Source organism: Lissotriton helveticus, chromosome 4_2, assembly GCF_964261635.1.
Source record: "Lissotriton helveticus chromosome 4_2, aLisHel1.1, whole genome shotgun sequence".
Classification (NCBI taxonomy): Eukaryota; Metazoa; Chordata; class Amphibia; order Caudata; family Salamandridae; genus Lissotriton; species Lissotriton helveticus.
The window spans coordinates 14,089,015-14,113,038 of record NC_136064.1 but is presented as its reverse complement, the minus strand read 5'-3'; positions in this window follow the sequence as shown (position 1 = coordinate 14,113,038).

Sequence of the window (24,024 nt, the reverse complement as noted above, 5' to 3'; positions counted from 1 at the left end):
CGCTGCTGGAGCAAAGTCACCGAAGACCAGCTAACCACCACCCTTGCCCAGAGCCCACCCGCCGACCATACCGACCCCGCCACCGCCACCCGTAACCTCAGACAGTGGATCAACGACTATGCCAACACCCTCGCCTCGATCAAGAAACCCTCCAACAATCATACCAACAAGAAAGCCAGCTGGTTCACTGAAGACCTCCGGGCCTCCAAGCAAAGCTGCCGAAAGCTGGAGAAGATCTGGCTCCGTGAACGAACACCGAACAGCCACGCCACCCACTAGAATGCCACCCGCAGACACCATCACCTCATCAGATCCGCCAAAAGGGCCTCCTTCAAAGAACGCCTAGACAACAATGCGCACAACAGCAAAGAGCTCTTCAACATCGTGAGGGAACTCTCCAACCCCAGCTCCAACACCAACGACGTCCCACCCTCGCAAGACCTGTGCGACTCGCTGGCCACCTTCTTCCACCGCAAGATCACAGACATCCACGACAGTTTCAACACCACGACCACCCCGATAACCACTGAGACCTCCGCCCCCATGACCACCATCCGCACCAACCGCCTGCTCTACTGGACCAACATCAACGACGATGACACCATCAAGATCATGAACACCATCCACTCTGGATCTCCGTCAGATCCATGCCCACACCACACAACAAAGCCAGCACATACATTGCACCCCATTTCCGGAAAGTCATCAACGCCTCCTACGAGACGGAAACCTTCCCGGAGAGCTGGAAGCACACCGAGATCAACGCCTTACTCAAGAAACCCAAGGTGGATCCCAAGGACCTCAAGAACTTCCGGCCCATCTCCCTGCTCCCGTTCCCGGCAAAGGTCATCGAGAAGACCGTCAACGAACAACTGACCCGCTACCTCAAGAAGAACAACATCCTCGACCCTTCCCAGTCCGGGTTCCACAGCAACCACAGCACCGAGACTGCCCTCATCGCCGCCACCGATGACATCAAGTCCCTGCTGGACAACGGAGTTTCGGCAGCCCTCATCCTCCTGGACCTGTCAGCCGCCTTCAACACGGTCTGTCACCACACACTACGAACACGCCTCCACAACGCTGGGATCCAAAAGAAGGCCCTGGACTGGACCACCTCCTTCCTCTCTGGCAGAACACAGAGCGTCCGCCTTCCTCCCTTCCGCTCCGAAGCCACCGAGATCGTTTGCGGCGTACCCCAGGGTTCATCCCTCAGCCCAACTCTGTTTAACATCTACATGGCACCGCTCGCCCACGTCGCCCGTCGGCACGACCTCAACATCCTCTCCTACGCCGATGTCCGGAGTATATGAAAGCAGAGGGGGCAGAGTCTATGTCACTCATGGGTGACTAGGAGACTTGGAAGACGAATGCCCTCCGATGTTGGGTGCTTCAGGAAAGATGATGGTGACCTTGACTCTGCAGATGCGAGGATCAGGCAATGCTGAGGATGACCAGGACCCAGATACGAGCTGTCCCACGAAGGATGTTGAGTGCTGAGGGGTCGGTGTCCAGCGGGATCACCAACAAGCCTTGACAAATGCAACCCACAGATGAAGTCAAGAAGGTGCACGGTTGGGACCAGCAAGGTCCAGGAGACTCACCACAAGCAGGAGAGTCAGGGCAGGACCTGAGCAATCAAGGGAGCCCAAGGAGAACAAAGGTGACCCTCAAATGGCCCACAGCGCAGGAGTCGCAAGAGGACCTCTAGTAACTCACCAAAAGGAGCAGGCCACAGTGCCCACGAGATGGTGTGGCTGAAGATCTTGGTGGAAGGAATTGCTGGAGGTTGGGGCTACTTGGAGCCCAATGCACTTGTTGTAAAGTTGCCAACAAGCATTTGCACTTGGCCTGCTATAGGGGTGACTTATAGGTTTTCAGTGCAGTGTCCCTTAGATATAGTAAACCGATATCCTTAGTAAGTGGTGCATGTACCAACTTACACAGGCTGCAATGGCAGGCCTGTAGGTCCATTTTGAATGGTCTTTCAGGGGTGGCATAATACATGCTGCAGCCCATGAGAGACCTCTGGGGTACCTATGCCCTGGGTACATGGGTACCATATACTAGGGACTGATAAGGGTACCCCAGTCTCCAATCTGGGATTTACCTAAGTACTAAACTCAACAAATTAGGGAGAAAGCAGATACACTGGGGTCCTGATTAGCAGGATCCCAGTCAGACTAGTCAAAAACAGCATCACATCAAGCAAAAAAGTGGGGGTAACCATAAGAAGCAGATCCTACTTTACTACTCTCACCCAATCATTCCTCGTCTGGCACACTTCCCCTCCCACATATACTTTCTGCCTCCTCCCTCCTGTGGTGGGCCATACTATTGGTCCTCAGGTACCGATCCCTTGGGGCCATCCCGGCCTTTCAGTGGGGCAGAGCATCTTGCACAGAAACTGTCAGTTTGTTAACCATCCCTTTCGACTGTTCTGGGTCTCGCTCTGCATTCTCATCTGTTATAGCCATGAGTAAACTCTCTTCATCTGCAGAAGCCCATTCCTAATGAACCCCCGCCACTTGTCTATCAGTGGTGGTGCAGGTGCCTTCTAGTGACTCAGTTTGCACCGCGTCGCCAACAACAGTCCCAGAGATACGAAGCTCTACAGATCTTTGCACAGGCCCTCGGGCTGGGAGCATACCGAGTAGGCAATGTTTTTGCACTCCCCGAACTCTTCCAAGACTGAGCACCAAAAATCCCCTAGCACTAGGCAGATCCAGGTCATGTACAGGAATGTTGCCGGGCTAATGTTACATCTTGGGCATCCCCAGTGTGGTGTAGTGCAGATTCTATGCAGTCTGAGGGGGAGTGTGGTATCTGCAGTGTAGATAATGAAATTCCATCAATTTATATCGTCTCCTGCCATGTGGCAGGCAGCTACCCGACCCTTCACCCCCTTTGAACGGCTGGTCCACTCATTCGATGACTCGAAGGGCCTCATATCCCGAACCTACCAGATCCTCCAACACCCACCCACACGGACGCTACATCCGTACCAACGCCAATGGCACCTGGCGTCGGGCACGGACATCACACCTGGTCAATGGGAACGGCTCTGGCGTGACATCCCTAGGGTCTATCGCAGCATTCCGCAGAGGGAAAATGAGTATAAAGTCATGACGCAATGGTATTATACTCCGGTCCGGCTACATCGTATGTTCCCTACAACGTCCGACTTATGTTGGAGATGCTCAAATGCACCTGGCGACTTCATTCACATTTGGTGGGCCTGTCCGCTTCGGTCCCTGCTATGGAAGGAACTCCTTAGCCACATTAAGGAGGTGTTGGGGTTCCCCTTGCCTGACTCCATAGCCACAGTTCACCTGGGTATCAAGCCTGCCACCTTGAAAGCACTTAAAAACAGCGACTGGGCTATAGCTTTGCACATGATGGGGGCAGCTAAACAACTCATTGCACTCTACTGGAAGAGGTCGGAGGCGCCCCCGATTGCTGCATGGTTTTGTACGACTAAGGCATGTTTTAACCATGGAACTCTTTACTGCACGTATGCAATTGGGTGAAACTCGCTTCAATGCTGTGTGGCGCCCCCTGGTCCAACACCTCTGTAAAATAGAGCATGTGCGACACCTGCCTGTTAAGCTTAGAGCGCTGCGCCTCTTCAAAGATGCTCTGCTCCCGCCTAACCCCAACAAACTTGTCCCATGCCCGGACTACATATAGTCACCCAGATCTCAGTGTGCCCACAGTGGACCCCTTAGCGCCTTCGACCATCCATTACTGTGTGCCGCCCATGTCTGGCCCCCTCGCCCACCTGGGTAGCCGCCTTTGACACCAATCTTTCTCCTCTCTTTGTATCCCTGTTCTGCTTCTGTCTTTCCCTTGCTATCCACTTTATAGGGGCTGGTCGCCCATGTTCATAATGTTCTTTTTCCTCTCTTATTGGGCCCTGCAATGTACCACACCCTGAACCTGTTGATATATCAAATAGTGTATGCAGTTTGTTGCCACGAGCAGTAGGCGCCATATCTCCTCTTCGTCGGGGGCCCTGTTGCCTGAACACCCCCGAGTAGCATTTGCAGTCGACGCGGCTAGCCCTGCATGGGCTGCAAGCTCATTGCTGTGCGCATGGGGACATGCATAGCACTTGTCCTAACACGGCTGCCTAGAGACCCTACAATATGTGGCTATTGCTCCATACGCTACCTTACGCGGCCGGCCCTACAAGGGTTGTAGGCGAAACGCTGTGTTCAACCTAACCTTCCACAGACTCTTCCCTCTGGTATGCACTTATCCCAAAAAGAACGCGGCCGGCCCAGACTGGGTTGTAGGCTTAACGCTGTGTACACAGGGGCCCCTTCCCCAATTTCCTCGTTATGAAAATAAAATTTTCAAAGAAATTGCATCAATTTAATTCTTGCAATACTTGTGAGAGAGCGCCATGTTATTTTTGAAATTGTAAGGGTGCATTCTAATCTCGAGTAGTCAGCACTCACATATTTAGAGGACCTTTACTAATGTAGTTTAGAAATGTAACTGTAGGCCGGGGATCAGTGCAATATGAAGTGGGGTGTTTATTAATCATAAATTAACGTAGTGCCTTAATTAGAAAATTTGATGCTGCATAACGTAGAAATATAATCAAATGTGAAATGTCGTGTTAACAATGATGTGCCTTAATGAAATAATACATGTGTTTATTAATGAGTGGATTAACATAGAGTTTAATGTGAAAAATATTGCTTGTAGAATTAATGTATAAATGATGAAATGTAATGTAATGTCGTGTTAAAAATGCGTTTAAAAATGCAAAGGCCTGGGACATGCTGAAGCCAGTAGAGGCCCAACTGTATTTTTCCTTGGTTAGCCTTAGTCGGAAAGAAATGATTTCTCTCGCCTGGGAAAGGCTGTCCTCAGCAAATATTAAAATTGTAATTTCGAATGTTGCAAGGATGGTCTCATGTATTTCAGCTTGCAGATGCAAGGCCACAAGGCTCGTTAGGTAGAAAAGTCAATTTTTTAGAAGTTGGGATAGTAGGTGCGAGGGCAGAGATGCTGCCAAAGATTTTGGGAGTGCAACATTCAGCGGAGAAGGTGCCTGGGGCCCAAGGGTACTCCAACGGACGCTGGATGGAGAGGTGCAATAGTGGAAAACTCTGTGGAGCTACACCTGCCAGAGGGGCGTGTCTGAAGGCGTGGCGACTGTTTTTGGGGTTTTGTATTAGGTACAGCACCCGAGGGTGGAGAGTCAGTCCGGAGCAGAGAGTAGACATCAGTCTAGTAGTTAGGAAGTGGGCTTGGGAAAGGCAAGATGTAGATAGTTGTGAACTTGAGGCAGAGTAAGGTGTAGCAAGGAGCATCTTAGAACGAGCTAGGTATTTGAAGTCACCTATGTTATATGTTATATTGGTATTTGTAGCGCGCACAATTACTCTTGAGTATCCTGGCGCGGAGCAATACTACATAGACAGTGAGAGAGAAGCATTTTAGTAGGCCTGACTGAAGAGGTGGGTTTTGAGGAGTTTTTTAAAGATTCTTAGGTCCCGAGTGTGGCGGAGTGTTAGTGGGAGGGAGTTCCAGAGAGTGGCTGCTTTCACCGAAAACGATTGACCGCCCAGCCTGGTTCGTCAGAAATGGGGGATTGCCACCAGACGCTGGGAGGCCAACCTAAGTGATCGGCTGGGGATGTAAAAGGCCACTCTTTTCTTTAGGTAGGCGGGGCCAGTCTCATGCAGGGCTCTATGAGTTAGAACCAGGGCCTTAAACTGGACTCTTTGGGCCACCGGCAGCCAGTGGAGTGTGGCCAATTGAGATCTTATGCTGGTGCGTTTAGGGATGCCCAACAGAAGTCTCGCAGCCGCATTCTGGATAAGTTGCAACTTATTCACCAGAAATGAGGGGGAGCCCAAATAGAGAGCGTTGGCGTAGTCCAGGCGGGACAGTATGAGGGCTCGGGCGACCGTCTCTTTTGCCGGTTGGGGAAGCAGAGGAAAAAATCTGCCTAATGATTTGAGGGTCCCAAAGCAGACGCCCGTAAGTCTTTTTATATGCTCTGAGAACCTTAAATCGTCATCAAACCAAATGCTCAGATTCTTGGCTGGGCCGCCCTCCGAAAGGGGACGTGGGAAATCAGGTGGCCATATTGATTCTGTGAACAGGGCAGGGAATTGCCCATATAGTATTATTTCGGATTTTCCTTCATTGCATTTTAGTTTGGCCTGGGCCAGTCAAGTGAATACGGCAGCAAGGCATTTTTGTGCCGCGTCCGTTTCCACCATCGAGTTGCCCCAGGTGAACAGGAGCTGGGTGTCATCGGCGTAGGCCATAATTTTGGCACCCAGCTCTTCAACCAGGAAGATCAGCGGGGTCATGTAGATGTTAAAGAGGAGCGGGCTCAATGTTGAGCCCTGTGGGACCCCTGTCTGAACTTCCCTGGCTGAGGAGGAGTACGGGGCATCTAAACTTGCTGGGAGCTGGAGTCTAGAAAAGATTCCAGCCAGGACCGCACTGACCCGGTGAGGCCGATGGATGTAAGGCGCGCCAGGAGAAGTTGGTGGGGAACCGTATCAAAGGCGGCAGAGAGGTCCAATAAAATCAGAGCTGCTCTGCCGCCCTTGTCCAAACATCCCCTAATGGCTTCTGCCACCTCAACTAGGGCCGTCTCTGTGCTGAAGGAGGCTCTGAAGCCTGACTGTGCCTATTGGAAGTGAATGTACTTCTTAGGAAGTCTTCACAGCTGACACCTTTTTCTCTCGCCTGGGAGGTATGTCAAGTAGGGATGTCACCTTAGAGGTAGAGTAGAGACAGCCTAACGGAAATACTTTCCTTTTTGTAAATGCAGTCCAGATTTTCGACATTGTCAGTAATTGTATGTTTAATGTTGCTTGAATTAACCTTGGTTTATATTCTGAGTCATTTGAGAATCTTGCGTAGAATTACCTTTGTATTAGTACAAGTCTATTTCCTGAATCTCTTGCTGAGATGTTTGTATATTCAATTATTTTTGGCTTTGTAATAAATCTTCAAAACTTCAGTTCGTAGTCAGTGGTCCTTTGAGTCTAATTGAATTTGGATCGCAAATTTGACTGAGCTATGAATCAGAAAATCTTTCCTTTACGCTTCTAGGACAGGGAAAAAAGATCCAGTCGACCAGACCTGGTATTCTAGAGATTGGTAAGAAAAATCTAGATGAAAATCCCAGCTTCCCCAGTTGGTAGCAGAGCTGATAGTTCCCTTCTAGTGCAAGGGAAGGTCTAGATTAGGATTAGAGGTTCCCAAGGCCCATAGAAATGATGATTGCCCAGTGGATTGTTGGCGGAAGACAGAGCTCCATGGGGATCGACGGAGAGTGACGGTGCGGTGAAAAGCAGCAGTTCGTAGGAGAGTGAGTATGAATAGGGTTATATGTTGCTAGATTGCCGTGTTTATGTGTTTTGTGCTTTGTATTGTAATGTCTTGCGGAGTTGGAATACCTGTTGTATGAAAGGAGATCAGTGTGAGCGCGCGCAGCCCGGGAAAATCTTAGGCTCAAGGAGTAGCTTAAGTGGTTCGGGTGTATTGAACACCCATAGTAATTGTCGACCATTTTAAGGGGATCGTGAGGTACCATCGATCGCCCGCAGGACCGAGATAGGGGTAACGAATGTGTGAGTGCGTGAGTAACTGACGCTGGTCGTGAGTTGCTGTGTGTCTGTAATCTATCAGTGAGGTGATTGTCCGGTCGTTTCGTGGACAGACAGTTGCCAGTTCGGTGACAATTACGCGACTGTGGACGTACAGTCAGCGAAGTGATTGCTTGGTCAGAAGTGATCATTTCAGTGTATGAATGGGACGTGTGCGTGAGTGACAGACGAACTGTAAAGGAGGGGAAATGCTGCGAAAGCGGAGGCGAGTGACGTCAGAAGGTGCCGCGCTGGGATAGGGCGGTTGGTGTGAAGCCACGCTGGGATTGGTGGAGTGTCATCAGGAAGTAAAAGAGAGCTGCGGGAGTAGAAACGCTGGGTTTTCATCATGAAATGTTTTAAAGTTTTACGAGATTTGTTCCGAAAAGAGAAAAAGTTAGAACCCCGGGTGGGGGGGAGAAGAGGCCCCGTCCAAGGATACTCCGGCTCATTACATGGCTACAAATGTTGAGTTGCATACTATATTGTGGCTCGAGAATTGGTGCAAGATGACTGATGGAAATGAGGAGTTAACTTTTCCTAGATATGGAACATTTAGATTGGAAGTGTTGTATTGGTTGAAATCGATGATGGCATCTTTGCGAACTCTGCCTAGACCGACACAGTTTGAGGCATTAAAGGCATGGATCAGGGCAGCGCACAAAAGGAACAGGGACAGGCGACAGGAAAGAGTGAAGAGGTCCGTTAGGGCAGTTCAAGATGCGAGGTGGGATGCATTGGCAAAGAGATGGAGGGTACAGATGATCGAGGGAGATAGGTTGTACCCACTGTTGGTTAAAACAGGGGATGTGCAGAAAAAGAATACAGAGGAAGACGACAGTGATACGGATGATAGCTTGATGGAAAGGCTGTTATCTGAGAGACCACCTCCATACAACCCAGAGTCGGGGGAGGAGAAGTCAGCCCCGGCAGAGGAAGTGAGGGTACAGCAAGTCCCTCCTAGAACTGAAGCAGTGGGAACGCTCTTGGCAGGAGAGGGACAGAATGTAGAAGGTGTCAGTTCTCAAAGGTTACCGGATGCTCGTACAGTACCGGTTACCATTGGTCCCATAGTGTCAGTATACAATCCAGAGCAGGTGCGAAACATAAGTCCACCACAGACGGGAATGGAAGGAAGTATCAGTTATGAGAGGAATAGTGTGGTGGACAGACTGAGCCAAATGTCAAGGCCCGTAGAATCATGTACCCCTTTGCCAGCGGCAGCAGACTCGTCAAGAGGACCGATGGATTTAAGGGGCCCAAGGCCAAAGTCTTTTGGAGCATTGAGGCCAGACTTGAGAACATGGGAGACATCTGAAGGGGCTCAGAGCTACATGGCGAGGGAGGATTGGGACCATGGAAGTGCTGAAGACAGGATGGTTCCTCACAACACCCCTGAAGCGAGTAGGCGCAGGGGACCGGACAGTGATTGTAGGGAATCAGGTGGTGCATCTAGTCGAGGTACCTTGAGTGCACCAATTAAGGCAAAAAGGATTGATGTGATGAGGTTAAAAGCAGAAGTGGATGAAATTGTTAAAGGAAATCTGCCCTTAGAGAGGAATGAGCTTTACGAAGCAGATGAGTTGCTGTCTGTAGCGAAGGATATGACTCGAAAGGCTAGGTCGGCGCATGAGAAACTGACTGAATTGGCGAATAAATATGATGTGGATCTGTCTAGGACAAAAATGCTGCAGGGTAATCACCGACTGCAGTATACCGATCAGGACTTGGAAGAGAAAAAGGAGATTGAACTAAAGACTCATATTCTGTATTATGTGATGACCCAAGAAAGGTTTTTTGAAAATCAAAAAAAAAAAATACTCATATTCGAGAACTGATTATAGGGATATGAGCTTGGAGCAGACTTGATAAATGGGATAAAGGTGGTCAAAGAAAAAGAGTGTTAGGAGGAGTGTGGCAGAAACACCCCCTCCAGGAGGAAGTGTTGCAGGAGTATATCCTTTACATGAGGTGGCCAGGAGGAAGTGTTGCAGGAGTATATCCTTTACGTGAGGTGGCCAATGGAGGATATGTACATGTGCCCTGGAGTTACGGGGATTTGGCTGCCTTTACGAAGGATTTCCCAAAGCTGAAAGAGAGCCCAGTTGAATGGTACAAACAGGTAGAGAGGTTTGTTAAGATCTCAAAGGTACTGTGGATTGACCTGAACACCTTGTTTGATATTGTGTTTCCAGGAGATTTGTGGGTAGCATGCAAGATTGCTGTTGAATGGCCTAATGTGGATCCAGAAAAGGACGCTGCCACGAATGGTCCGTCACCTTTGGTGATGAGGAAATACAAACAAGTGATTACTTTGTTGAAATCCAAGGTATCACCATAGGATATTGACTGGGTGAAGATAGATCGGACAGTTCAGGAACCCAAAGAGACAGTACATGAGTACTATGAACCATTGTTGCAGGTCTTTAAGCAGTACAGCGGCCTAGATGTAATGGACCCTAAGGACATGGGACAGTTTGTGTCAAAGTACGTTCTGGGATTGAGACCTGATATTTGCCTTACGATCCAGCAACACTTGATCTGTTGGCAGAACAAGCCGCTGGACGAGATTTTGAGGTATGCCAGGTACTGCAGTGATGAAATCGATTCGAAGCACAAGAAGCTTAAGGACAAGCTGATGCTGGTCCAGATGCAGTCTGCGGACAAGGGAGGCCAGGCCCAGTTGGGAGGTGGAACTTTAGGTAGGAGACAGAATGGTCCCGAAAAAGGGAAATGGAGATGACCCTAAGCCCAGGGTAGACTTGGCGACTTTGAAAAAGACTACTGAGTGCCACCAGTGTCATCAGATTGGACACTGGAGACGTGAGTGCCCTTATAATCCCGAAAATCAAGAGCAACAGGAGGAAGTGGCTCAGGTACAGGTGCCCCGGGTGATGACGACAGCAGTACCAAAGGCTAAATCGTTAAAAGGGGGAATTCGGCTCCTCGAGTCCTGGTTCCTCAGCCGCCAAAGATATCGACAGTGACTCGGACTTACCAGCAGATGCCTCTCTTTGATGAGAGCGATGACTGTTACTTGGACCCGTTGGCATGACGGTGTCTGAGGGGGGAGGAAGACTGCACTCTTGGGGCAGTCTTAGAGGTAGACCAGAGGGGACCATTTGTTGAAGCTGATGTTGATGGTCATCCTACCACCTTTTTGGTTGATACTGGTGCTAGCCGTTCTACTGTGAGGTCTGCAGTAGTCCCCAACCTACCCTTCTCGGACAGACAATCCAAGTTGTAGGCGTTGCAAATAGGAAATTGACGAATCCCCTGACAAAACCGATTCCTGTGAAGATAGGGACGTTCAAGGATAGACATCAATTTGTGGTGTGTGATTCCAGTCCGGTTTGTTTGCTAGGGAGGGAGCTCCTGTGCAAGCTCAATTGTACCATCTATTGTACTCCTAAGGGAGTGGAACTGCAGACTAATGATGATGACGCTACCTTTAAGGTCGCAAATCAGCATGTGTGCATAGAGATGTACCCTGCTTTGACTGTGGAGGAGCTTCCACTTGATTTGAGAGATTCAGTCTCACGGGAGGTGTGGGACTTCACTGGAGAGGACATAGGCTTGATTAAAGGAGTTGAGCCAGTTAAGATTCAGGTTAAGCAGAATGCTGATTTCCCCAGGACGCCGCAGTATAATTTGACCCCAGAGACGATTGCAGGAATAAAGCCTGTGATTGAGTCTATGATTAGACAAGGAATCCTGAAGGAAATCTTGGGCAGTCCATGTAATTCGCCAATAATGGGATTGTAGAAACCGAGCGGGAAATTTAGAATTGTGCAGGATTTGCGCCGGGTGAACAACATAGTTGTTCCCTGTTGTCCAGTGGTACCGAATCCATCTGTAATCTTATTTCAGATACTTTGCCAAGCTGAGTGGTTTACTGTGATTGACCTTTGTCAGGCTTTCTTCTCGATACCCCTGCACGAGGAGAGGCAGTCTTTGTTCGCCTTCAAGCTGGAAAGTCGTGTCTTAACGTGGTGTCGTATCCCTCAGGGGTACACAGAGAGTCCATCGATCTTTAATCAGATTTTGAAAAAGAATCTGGAGAGTTTAGTACTGCCGTAGAACTCTGTTCTCATCCAGCACATAGACGATCTCCTTGTGGCGTCAGAGATAGAAGATGCATGCTGGATTGACACCATCGCCTTCTTGAATCATTTGGCAGAGAACGGACATTAGGTGCCGCCAAATAAGTTACTGTACTGCTTGAATGAGGTGCAGTATCTGGGTCACAGAATAGAGAAGGGCAAAAGGAAGGTGTCTCCCGACAGGATGTAGGCCATCATGAACATGATGGTGCCCTCAACACAGAGAGAGGTCAGGATGTTCTTAGGGATGGTTGGCCACTGTCGCCAGTGGATTGCCGACTTCTCGTTAAAAGCAAAGCCTTTACAGAGACTGACGCACAAGGATGTGAGTGATCCGGTACCATGGGACAACGACTGTATGAAGGCGTTCCTTGAGTTGCAAGAGGACCTTTGTGGTGCTCCGGCACTGGGAATGCCTGCCTACAATAAATCTTTTGCATTATTCTGTGGCGAACGAGAAGGTTGTGCATTAGCAGTCCTAGTTCAGGATCATGGAGGTGTCCGTAGACCAGTTGCCTATTTTTCAGCTACATTAGATCCAGTAGCTTCAGCGTTGCCCGGATGTCTCAAATCCGTTGCTGCAACAGGTGTCAGCATTGAAAGGTGTGAGAGCATTGTGATGGGTCATCCTTTGATTATACATGTACCGCACTCTGTTGACCTATTGAATACCAGGACCAAGACACAGCACTTGACAAATAACAGGCTCACACGCTATGAGCAGGTTATACTTGCTGCGGAGAATGTGACCCTGAAGAGGTGCTCTGTTTTGAATCCTGCTACCTTGATGCCATTACCAAACACGCTTGATGAAGATTGTGAGGACCATGATTGTCTCGATGTAACAGAACTTTGCACCAAACTGAGACCTGATATTGTTGATGAACCATTGACTGACCCTGATGAAATTTTCTTTGTTGATGGTTCATGTATAAGAGACAGTGTTGGTCAGTTGAGAGCAGCATTGCTGTATGTACCATCACAGGAGTTGTTGAAGCTGCGTCCCTGGAAGGAGTATACTCCGCTCAGGTGGCTGAGATCATTGCCATAACTTGTGCTTGCTTGGCAGCAGACCAGATTTAGATCACCATTTACACCGACAGCCAGTATGGGTTTGGTGTGGTTCATGACTTTGGACAGTTATGGTCTCAGAGAGGTTACATGACCTCATCTGGATCCTCTATCAGGAACGGGAAATTTGTAAGATTACTTTTGGAAGCTCTGCAATGTTCCAGAGAGATCGCCGTTGTAAAGCGTATGGCCCATGGTAAAGGGACGATTTTGTGCCGAGCAGGGCCATTCCTTCACTGAACATGACATAGAGGGATGTCAGGAGAGAACTGAGTTAAACATGATGATGGAGATGGCAGATACCTGGGACGAGCTCAAATGCATGCAGCAACAAGTGTCAGATCACGAGAAAAATGTGTGGATTAATTCAGGCTGTGTGAAAGGAGATGTGGATATTTGGGTCTCAACTGATGGGAGAGCAGTGTTGTCGGATGAGTTGTTGAGTCCAACGGCGAGGCAAATTCATGGTGCAGTTCATTTGGGAAGAGATGCGATGGTGCGAGTGTTCAGACAAACCTGGTACAATCGGAGATTTTGTGCGGTGGCAGAAGCTGTGTGTCAGAGTTGTGTTATGTGTCAGCAAATGAATGTTGGGAAGAGAACTGCAGTCACCATGAGTCACATTGGGAGGTCTGGAGGACCCTTCAATAGGATGCAATTAGACTTTATTGAGATGCCAAAATGCAATCATTTGAGGTACATCTTGGTGGTGGTGTGTGTGTTCTCACGGTGGGTGGAGGCATATCCGACACGCAGGTGCGACACACTTACAGTAGCTAAGCTATTGTTGAGGGAACTTGTGCCTAGATTCGGGGTTCCGACCTCTTTGGAATCGGACAGAGGAACTCACTTCCATAGTGAGGTCATGAAGATGCTTTGCACAGCGCTGAACATTGATCAGAGACTCCATTGTAGTTATCGACCAGAGGCTTCTGGGATAGTGGAGCAGATCAATGGAACATTGAAAGCCCGGAAGGCAAAAGTGTGTTCATCCACGTTCCTAAAATGGCCAGACGCTTTATCTTTAGTGCTGATGAGTATGCGCAGTACCCCAGACAGGAGAACAGGTCTCTCTCACTCATGAAGTGCTGATGGGGAGGGCAATGAGGTTACCAGCTGTGCCATCGACAGCCTTACTGAGTATCACAGATGATCTGATTCTTGACTATTGCAAGGGACTTGCTGATGTCATCCGTTCTGTCTCTCATCAGGTGCAGGCTGCTGTGGTCCAGGCTTCCAGTGATCACTACCACAACCTGAGTCCAGGGGACTGGGTATTGGTTCGGAAGCACATGAGGAAAAGCTGTTTGGATGATCATTGGAAGGGACCCTACCAAGTCATCCTTATCACGAACACTGCTGTGAAGTGTGGAGGGTTGCCGAATTGGGTGCATGCTTCACACACTCGTCGATTTCCAGCACCCTTGGAAGAAACAGCTCCTCTCCCAACTGAAAATCCAGCTGTGGTGGCAGGGCCACGGGAGGGGACAAGCTGTGAGTGTGTCTGATGAAGCTGGTGGCTCACTAGGTCAAGCTGGGGAAGGTCACGACGGAAGTGAAGCTGACACTGCCTCAGAAAGGAAAAGTGACTGTGAAAGTGAGCCAAAACCGAACTCAGCTGAAGAAAACTGTGAACAGAGTGAGCAAGAAGGCAGGAGAACCAGCAGAGCAGAAGAGCAGTGGCCAGAAAGACAAAGGCGACTGAACCTGAGGTTGATTTCCGAAAGAGATCTTGCTCCTGTGTCTGAGGAATCTGAATCAGATGGAGACGACGAGGGACAAGCTCGTGGAGGATTGAGGAGGTCCAGGAGAAAGAGGGTGCCTTGTCAAAAGTACGCGACTCCAGAGTGGACCTATACTGTGACTGATGCCAGGCTTGTTGAGTTCGGGGAGGGTTAGTGCAGTGACAGTGATCAGTAACTGTGCTGTTGTTGTTACCGAGACTGGAGATCGAAGGTGTACTGACTATCACTGTTCCAAATCCCCCAGTTTTGAGTGGAATTCGTCATCTGATTCTGAGTAGATTGATCTTTCCTACATTTGGCCCTGAAATACCATCTCATGAATCTATTGTTATTCGTCTTGAACTTTTGGAATATGTGTTAGAGGCAGTTGGAAAGGATTTGATTATGGACTGAAAAGACTTTTGCTGTAAATACTTGCTGTAAATAACGTAGGTCCAAGTGGAAGAAGAAGACATTTTTGGACTTCCCTTAGAGAACCGAGAAGGGTTAAGGTTGCCTGTTGTTGCTGTAAATAAGGAACTGAAATCAAAAGGGGACTTTCAGCCTTTGAGGTGTGGTTCGAGTGCTTCAAATGTAAGGAAGGAAGACAGAGATTTTTGAATATTGTTGCAGAATTACTATTTCGAGAAACAAGTCCTGAGACCATGGAGGCTGGAAACCCGAATCGTAGAGCTAGGTGCATTGCAGTCACACTTGTAGGAGGAGTAATACTCTTTATTATTCTAGTAGTAGTTTCGTATTTAGCACCACATGAGCAGGCAGTGGAGGTTGAGGGAATACCTACACCTACTACTCCTGGCAAAGAAGAGGTCAAGGTAGGAAGTGACAGAGCTTTGCTGCTAGAGGAGAGTCGTAGATTACATGCAAATCTGTCTAGAGGTAATTTTAAGCTTAACGCGTATGCAAAGTTGCTGTATGAGTACATTGATGCAATGGATGGGAAAGATTGCTATGTGTGTATGCAATTGCCGGCTTCTGTAGATGAGGGTATTAGATACCATCACCTTCCATTGACATATGGAATTTCATGTAGTTTGCTGCTTAGCATATTTTATGGTCGCAATCATTTTGAATATTTCTTTTCGAATTATGATGCGGTGCTTCCTGAAGTGCCGCCATACAAGCATTTGAACAAGTATGAATATTATATTCAGAGGACAGGCTTGGAACATATTTTATTCAGACCCAGGAGTTGGATACAGCTTATGTACATCGTCACAATCTGACTTGTTTGTTGTCAGATACAGAGAAGAAATGTATTGATCAGGTAGAAGACTGATAACGCGAACAAAAGCAGTTACTAGATTCTGGCCAGTGTAGAGTAGATTGGACAGATGAAGAGAAATTGCACAAGTATAAAGGGAGTTTTGGTCCAATAGCTTTGGTTGAAGTACAGAAGGGGAAATTGTGCATTCACCGACCACAGACGTATTATGAGAATGTCAATGTAGGTCACACTACGTGTGAGCATACATTTACTTTAGAGTATTATGCGAAAGATTTCTTGCAAAGTGCGGTACAAGTGATTCCGACGGTGTATTTTGTCTGTGGAAGGAATGCTTATGTGCGATTGCCTGAGAAATGGTATGGAACGTGCTATTTAGCGATCATTATCATACAGAGGATTTTGAACTTCTAGAAGGAGGACAACATGTGAGAGTGAAGCGAGGTGAAAGTGTTGGAGCCATAGTTGGAGATGTTTTTGGAGCAATGATACCAACTCTGGGAGTGATATTGAATTTATTTATTTATAAAGTTTTATATAGCGCAAACTTGATCCCGAAGGATATCAGCACGCTTCACAATTTGAGGCAAAGATAACAAATCAGAACATGATTTCATTGTAGACATGATGATGTGAAGATCAGGAGTTTGGCGACTGTTGTGGACGAGTTATCTATGAGTACAGCTAAGTCCTTAGTGTTGGTTGAGGGTGAGATGTTATCGATAAGGACTATGGTTTTACAAAACCGTCTTGCTTTAGACGTCCTTCTAACTAAGGAAGGAGGAGTCTGCAAACTTTTAAAAGTTCAAGAATGTTGTACTTATATACCAGATAACAGCAAGGATCTGGAGAAATATATAAGCAACATTACTGCGATTCATTATGAATGCTCATGCATGCTCGTGACGGAACCGCTCCCTCACGAGCCTCGGGTGAGCTGTGCTTGTGACGGAGCGGTTCCGTCACGGCCCCGCCCACTTAATAAAACGCGCCACACATGTGCGTAATCAGCCCCGCGCAGGCGCGGCGGCCTGGCCGTGACGGAACCGCTCCGTCACCAGCACAGCCCACCCGAGGCTCGTGACGGAGCGGTTCCGTCACGAGCATGCATAAGGTGAATCATAAATTAATGTAATGCCTTAATTAGAAAATGTGATGCTGCATAACGTAGCAATATAATCAAATGTGAAATGTCGTGTTAACAATGATGTGTCTTAATGAAATAAAGAAACAATGGGGAGAGCAAGGATAATGTTCACCAGAGTGAACAGGGAGTACTCCTGTACCCCTGAATACTACTATAGAAAAACAAATGGAGGAGTACCACCAGTGAGAATTCACAAGTTGCTGTAGGGGTGCACGGTTTCTTTCGAAAAAAGGGGGAAAATCTCCTTTTATTAGAAACCCCTCACTCATCACCTAGTGATGACATGCTTCATCATCGGGGTCCACCCTAATGACCTAGCGTCATCAGGGTGTGCTTCAACACCTGATTGCAGTGGAGCAGGTTGTGAGTGATGGTGCGTGAACAAAAGGGTAAGTGTGTTAAAAATTGTCCTGGTTATAACTTAGAAAAATAAAGACTTTTTATTGGTAAGCAACTGGACAATGTTAAAATCGTGGCGAGATAAAGTGAGGGCAGTGATGAGCCCGTGTATCTCTTTTATGTGTTGGGTCTACATGTTTCAACCTTGGTGGTTATGTTGAACCAGGTTTTCATCAGGACCTAAAACCAAAATGGTGGATGGTCTGCGTCCCCTAAAAGACGCACCCGATCCTACCATATGGAACCACTGGATGGCAAAAAATGTGCCCGTGGTATATGCTCGCTCCACAGTGGGTGAGCTGTAAAAATCAAAACACCTGTAAAGGAAGTACGGACATTTGTCACATATTGATCGTATTTACAAGCCTGTAACGTAGTGCAGTGCTTCAACGTTGTGTCAGCATGCGGTCTCACCCCGTTACATGGTGAATTCAGTGGTAGCATCATACTATTAATATTACCGGTATTGCGCTCTACTCCAACATACTTCTAGTGGGAGGAGGGAAGTGATAGTGCACAATGCGGGGCGGTGAGTATTAACCGCAACTTGCACACTAAAGAAGTGCTGTGATTGTTTACTTATTCACAACTTACACGCAGTACATTAATTCATCACCGCGTGATTCTGACTCGCGTACTGACTAGTTTGTGCGAGGCTATATCGGCTTTAGATAGTGCATGCACTGTCATAGTAAAATTGTACAACACAGGACAAAAAACGAACATGACACAGACGTTTGACAGACAAAGAAAATATAACCAAGGCTCACTCTCAGTGGAGTGTTCGTGGACTTCATGGGGCAGGGGAGGTTACCCTCGTGATTAAACGTATTCTGTAAGGGAATTGATTTTAAAGGGGCGTTATTATGAGCGCGAATGGTTTCTGAGCAGCCAAGCCCTGGTAGCGTTCGTGGCGGCGCTCGTTCGTGACAGAACATGCCCTGCGTGAAGATTAGATCTCTACTTACAGTTTTCGCCGAGGATTGTTGCTTGCAACCTACTGCCTGCACCGCCCCGTTAGTAATGGGTTGGGTGTAGGCGGAAGTAAATAAACCGAGGCCGAAGCCGTGATGGGCGTGGTTAAGCCCCGATCACGTGCTCGGTAGCCCGGCAAACTGAGGCTCTGGGACGGTGGCTCCACAGGGTCATAGCGGAGCAACACTAGTGTGTGTTCGAACCGCGGGCATGGAGGTTAATGGCAATAGCGGGCACAATGGTCTATAATTAATACAACAGAAAACGGACTGATAATATTGTCCAAAAAAATATAATAAAAGGCGAGTGACTGAATATTAATTCCAATCAAATCAATCATGAATGGCGAGATCCCAGGATCCTAGCCAGTATAAGACCCACGGGGAGGTAGAATTAAGAGCCAAAGAGGAGTCTAAATTAAGGACCCCCCATGTGGGAACAACAGTGTGGTATAGCTTCAGGCTATGCTCAAAAAAAAGAATAAGAATGCCAAGGTTGATCCTCGTTGGAGGGGTGCCTGGCTATGGGAATAGTACATTATGGCAAAATGGCAGACAGCTCATTTGGGGTTCACAAGTAGGCAGATATTCGCTAGGAAACAGGTAGGGAAAAATTAAAGTACAGAGGCCCATGGGATGTTATCATTAAGCCCAGTGATGTGAGTGGAAAGTCTGTAGACCCAACGTTGTTCTTTTTCGTGTAGAATTTTCTGTGAGTTGGGTCCATTTGGGATCTGTTCGATGACGGTCCATCTCATATCGTTTGGGGTGTGATTCACATCCAGGAAATGGTCTGTCAACTTGGTGGCGTTTTTCCTGCAGCGTATTGTGCTGCGATGCTCGCAGATGCGTTGTTTTACCTTTCTGGTCGTCATTCCAATGTAGTTCTTACCGCATGTGCATGTGATCATGTACACAACGTTAGTGCTATTGCAATTCGTGTGTTTGCGCTGTTCCCACACTCTACCTTCTTCGAGATTCAATGTTTTCGTATTTTCAGTCAGATGGCAGACGCTACAGTTTCCGCATTTGAAGTGCCCAGTGATCGGTGGCAAGTTCCACAGTTCGGTGATGCTAGGATTGAGGTTGCTGGTTCCAATTTTAGGTCTTGTATTTACAAGGCTATCTTTTAAGCTTGGTGCTTTTCTGTAGGAGAACAGTGGTTTGTCCCATTTGAACATGCCTGTATTGAGTATTTGCCAGTGTTTGTTGATGCTTTTACTCACTTTGTTTGATATGGTATTATACGTTGTGACACAAGTGAGGGGAACTGAATCATCTTGGTCCGTCTTTTCCTCAAGGAGGGCATCCCGAGGTTGATTCCTCGCTCTTTTCTGACACTTTTCAATTACTTTGTTGGGATAACCTCGTTGTTTCAATTTGCAGGTGAGATCTTTTGCTTGAAGTTTGTAATCTGTTAATTTGCTACAATTGCGCCGTAATCTCAAATATATGCCATATGGTAAATTTTCTTTGAGCGGACGGGGATGAAAACTCTCATACCTTAGCAGATTGTTCTTGGCAGTGGGTTTGAAATGAGTTTTAGTTGTCAATTCTTGCCCCTCTTTTTTGATTTCTATGTCCAGGAAGATCATATGTTGTTTGTCAGAGGTATGGGTGAATCTGAGGTGTGGATCTCGAGTATTGATCCAGGTGGTAAAGTCTATAAGTGTCTCTTCAGGTCCTTGCCAAATTACTAAGACGTCGTCAATATAACGACGCCAAAATTTGATATGCTCTCTGTAAGGGTTCTCATCTGTCATGATGTGCCTTACTTCAAAATCATGGACGTATAGTCCGGCTATGCTAGGAGCAAAGACACTGCCCATAGATGTTCCACCGATTTGGAGGTACAAGGAACCCTCATATTCAAAATAGTTTCTTTTGAGTGCGAGCGTAGCACACTGCAGGATGAATGTTTTAGGTGTTTGGTGTTCCCAATTGTGATTTCCCACACCATTCATGCCAGACCAACCATTCCCCATGTATGGATGGCAACCACCATTCCAACCGCACTTTTTTCCACCCAGCCAATACCGCCCTCCTTTTCAGAGGCAGCCCTTTTATGGGCAGTGTCTTTGCTCCTAGCATAGCCGGACTATACGTCCATGATTTTGAAGTAAGGCACATCATGACAGATGAGAACCCTTACAGCATATCAAATTTTGGCGTCGTTATATTGACGACGTCTTAGTAAGCTTAGCCAAGCTTAAAAGATAGCCTTGTAAATACAAGACCTAAAATTGGAACCAGCAACCTCAATCCTAGCATCACCGAACTGTGGAACTTGCCACCGATCACTGGGCACTTCAAATGCGGAAACTGTAGCGTCTGCCATCTGACTGAAAATACGAAAACATTGAATCTCGAAGAAGGTAGAGTGTGGGAACAGCGCAAACACACGAATTGCAATAGCACTAACGTTGTGTACATGATCACATGCACATGCGGTAAGAACTACATTGGAATGACGACCAGAAAGGTAAAACAACGCATCTGCGAGCATCGCAGCACAATACGCTGCAGGAAAAACGCCACCAAGTTGACAGACCATTTCCTGGATGTGAATCACACCCCAAACGATATGAGATGGACCGTCATCGAACAGATCCCAAATGGACCCAACTCACAGAAAATTCTACACGAAAAAGAACAACGTTGGGTCTACAGACTTTCCACTCACATCACTGGGCTTAATGATAACATCCCATGGGCCTCTGTACTTTAATTTTTCCCTACCTGTTTCCTAGCGAATATCTGCCTACTTGTGAACCCCGAATGAGCTGTCTGCCATTTTGCCATAATGTACTATTCCCATAGCCAGGCACCCCTCCAACGAGGATCAACCTTCGCATTCTTATTCTTTTTTTTGAGCATAGCCTGAAGCTATACCACACTGTTGTTCCCACATGGGGGGTCCTTAATTTAGACTCCTCTTTGGCTCTTAATTCTACCTCCCCGTGGGTCTTATACTGGCTAGGATCCTGGGATCTCGCCATTCATGATTGATTTGATTGGAATTAATATTCAGTCACTCGCCTTTTATTATATTTTTTTGGACAATATTATCAGTCCGTTTTCTGTTGTATTAATTATAGACCATTGTGCCCGCTATTGCCATCAACCTCCATGCCCGCGGTTCGAACACACACTAGTGTTGCTCCGCTATGACCCTGTGGAGCCACCGTCCCAGAGCCTCAGTTTGCCGGGCTACCGAGCACGTGATCGGGGCTTAACCACGCCCATCACGGCTTCGGCCTCGGTTTATTTACTTCCGCCTACACCCAACCCATTACTAACGGGGCGGTGCAGGCAGTAGGTTGCAAGCAACAATCCTCGGCGAAAACTGTAAGTAGAGATCTAATCTTCACGCAGGGCATGTTCTGTCACGAACGAGCGCCGCCACGAACGCTACCAGGGCTTGGCTGCTCAGAAACCATTCGCGCTCATAATAACGCCCCTTTAAAATCAATTCCCTTACAGAATACGTTTAATCACGAGGGTAACCTCCCCTGCCCCATGAAGTCCACGAACACTCCACTGAGAGTGAGCCTTGGTTATATTTTCTTTGTCTGTCAAACGTCTGTGTCATGTTCGTTTTTTGTCCTGTGTTGTACAATTTTACTATGACAGTGCATGCACTATCTAAAGCCGATATAGCCTCGCACAAACTAGTCAGTACGCGAGTCAGAATCACGCGGTGATGAATTAATGTACTGCGTGTAAGTTGTGAATAAGTAAACAATCACAGCACTTCTTTAGTGTGCAAGTTGCGGTTAATACTCACCGCCCCGCATTGTGCACTATCACTTCCCTCCTCCCACTAGAAGTATGTTGGAGTAGAGCGCAATACCGGTAATATTAATAGTATGATGCTACCACTGAATTCACCATGTAACGGGGTGAGACCGCATGCTGACACAACGTTGAAGCACTGCACTACGTTACAGGCTTGTAAATACGATCAATATGTGACAAATGTCCGTACTTCCTTTACAGGTGTTTTGATTTTTACAGCTCACCCACTGTGGAGCGAGCATATACCACGGGCACATTTTTTGCCATCCAGTGGTTCCATATGGTAGGATCGGGTGCGTCTTTTAGGGGACGCAGACCATCCACCATTTTGGTTTTAGGTCCTGATGAAAACCTGGTTCAACATAACCACCAAGGTTGAAACATGTAGACCCAACACATAAAAGAGATACACGGGCTCATCACTGCCCTCACTTTATCTCGCCACGATTTTAACATTGTCCAGTTGCTTACCAATAAAAAGTCTTTATTTTTCTAAGTTATAACCAGGACAATTTTTAACACACTTACCCTTTTGTTCACGCACCATCACTCACAACCTGCTCCACTGCAATCAGGTGTTGAAGCACACCCTGATGACGCTAGGTCATTAGGGTGGACCCCGATGATGAAGCATGTCATCACTAGGTGATGAGTGAGGGGTTTCTAATAAAAGGAGATTTTCCCCCTTTTTTCGAAAGAAACCGTGCACCCCTACAGCAACTTGTGAATTCTCACTGGTGGTACTCCTCCATTTGTTTTTCCTTAATGAAGTAATACATGTGTTTATTAAGGAGTGGATTAACATCGAGTTTAATGTGAAAAATATTGCTTGCAGGATTAAAGTATAAATGATGAAATGTAATGTCATGTCGTGTTAAAAATGCGTTTAAAAATGCAAAGGCCTGGGACATGCTGAAGCCAGTAGAGGCCCAACTGTATTTTTCCTTGGTTAGCCTTAGTCGGTAAGAAATGATTTCTCTCGCCTGGGAAAGGCTGTCCTCAGCAAATATTAAAATTGTAATTTCGAATATTGCAAGGATGGTCTCACGTATTTCAGCTTGCAGGTGCAAGGCCACAAGGATCGTTAGGTAGAAAAGTCCATTGTTTAGAAGTTGGGATAGTAGGCGCGAGCGCAGAGATGCTGCCAAAGAATTTGGGAGTGCAACATTCAGCGGAGAAGGTGCCTGGGACCCAAGGACACTCCAACAGATGCTGGATGGAGAGGTGCCATAGTGGAAAACTCCGTGGAGGTACACCTGCCAGAGGGGCGTGTCTGAAGGCGTGTCGACTGTTTTTGGGGTTTTGTATTAGGGACTGCACCCGAGGGTGGAGAGTCAGTCCGGAGCAGAGAGCAGAGAGTAGACATCAGTCTAGTAGTTAGGAAGTGGGCTTGGGAAAGGCAAGATGTAGATAGTTGTGAACTTGAGGCAGAGTAAAGTGTAGCAAGGAGCATCTTAGAACGAGCTCAGTATTTGAAGTCACCTATTGGAAGTGAATGTACCTCTTAGGAAGTCTTCACAGCTGTCACCTTTTTCTCTTGCCTCAGAGGTATGTTATGTAGGGATGTCACCTTAGAGGCATAGTAGGGACTGCCTAACGGAAATTCTTTCCTTTTTGTAAATGCAGTCCAGATTTTCGACATTGTCAGTAATGGTATGTTTAATGTTGCTTGAATTAACCTTGGTTTTTATTCTGAGTCGTTTGAGACTCTTGCGTAGAATTACCTTTGTATTAGTGACAGTCTATTTCCTGAATCTCTTGCTGAGATGTTTGTATATTAAATTTTTTCTGGCTTTGTAATAAATCTTCAAAACTTCAGTTCGTAGTCAGTGGTCCTTTGAGTCTAATTGAATTTGGATTGCAAATTTGATTGAGCTGTGAATCAGAAAATCTTTCCTTTATGCTTCCAGGACAGGGAAAAAAGATCCAGTCGA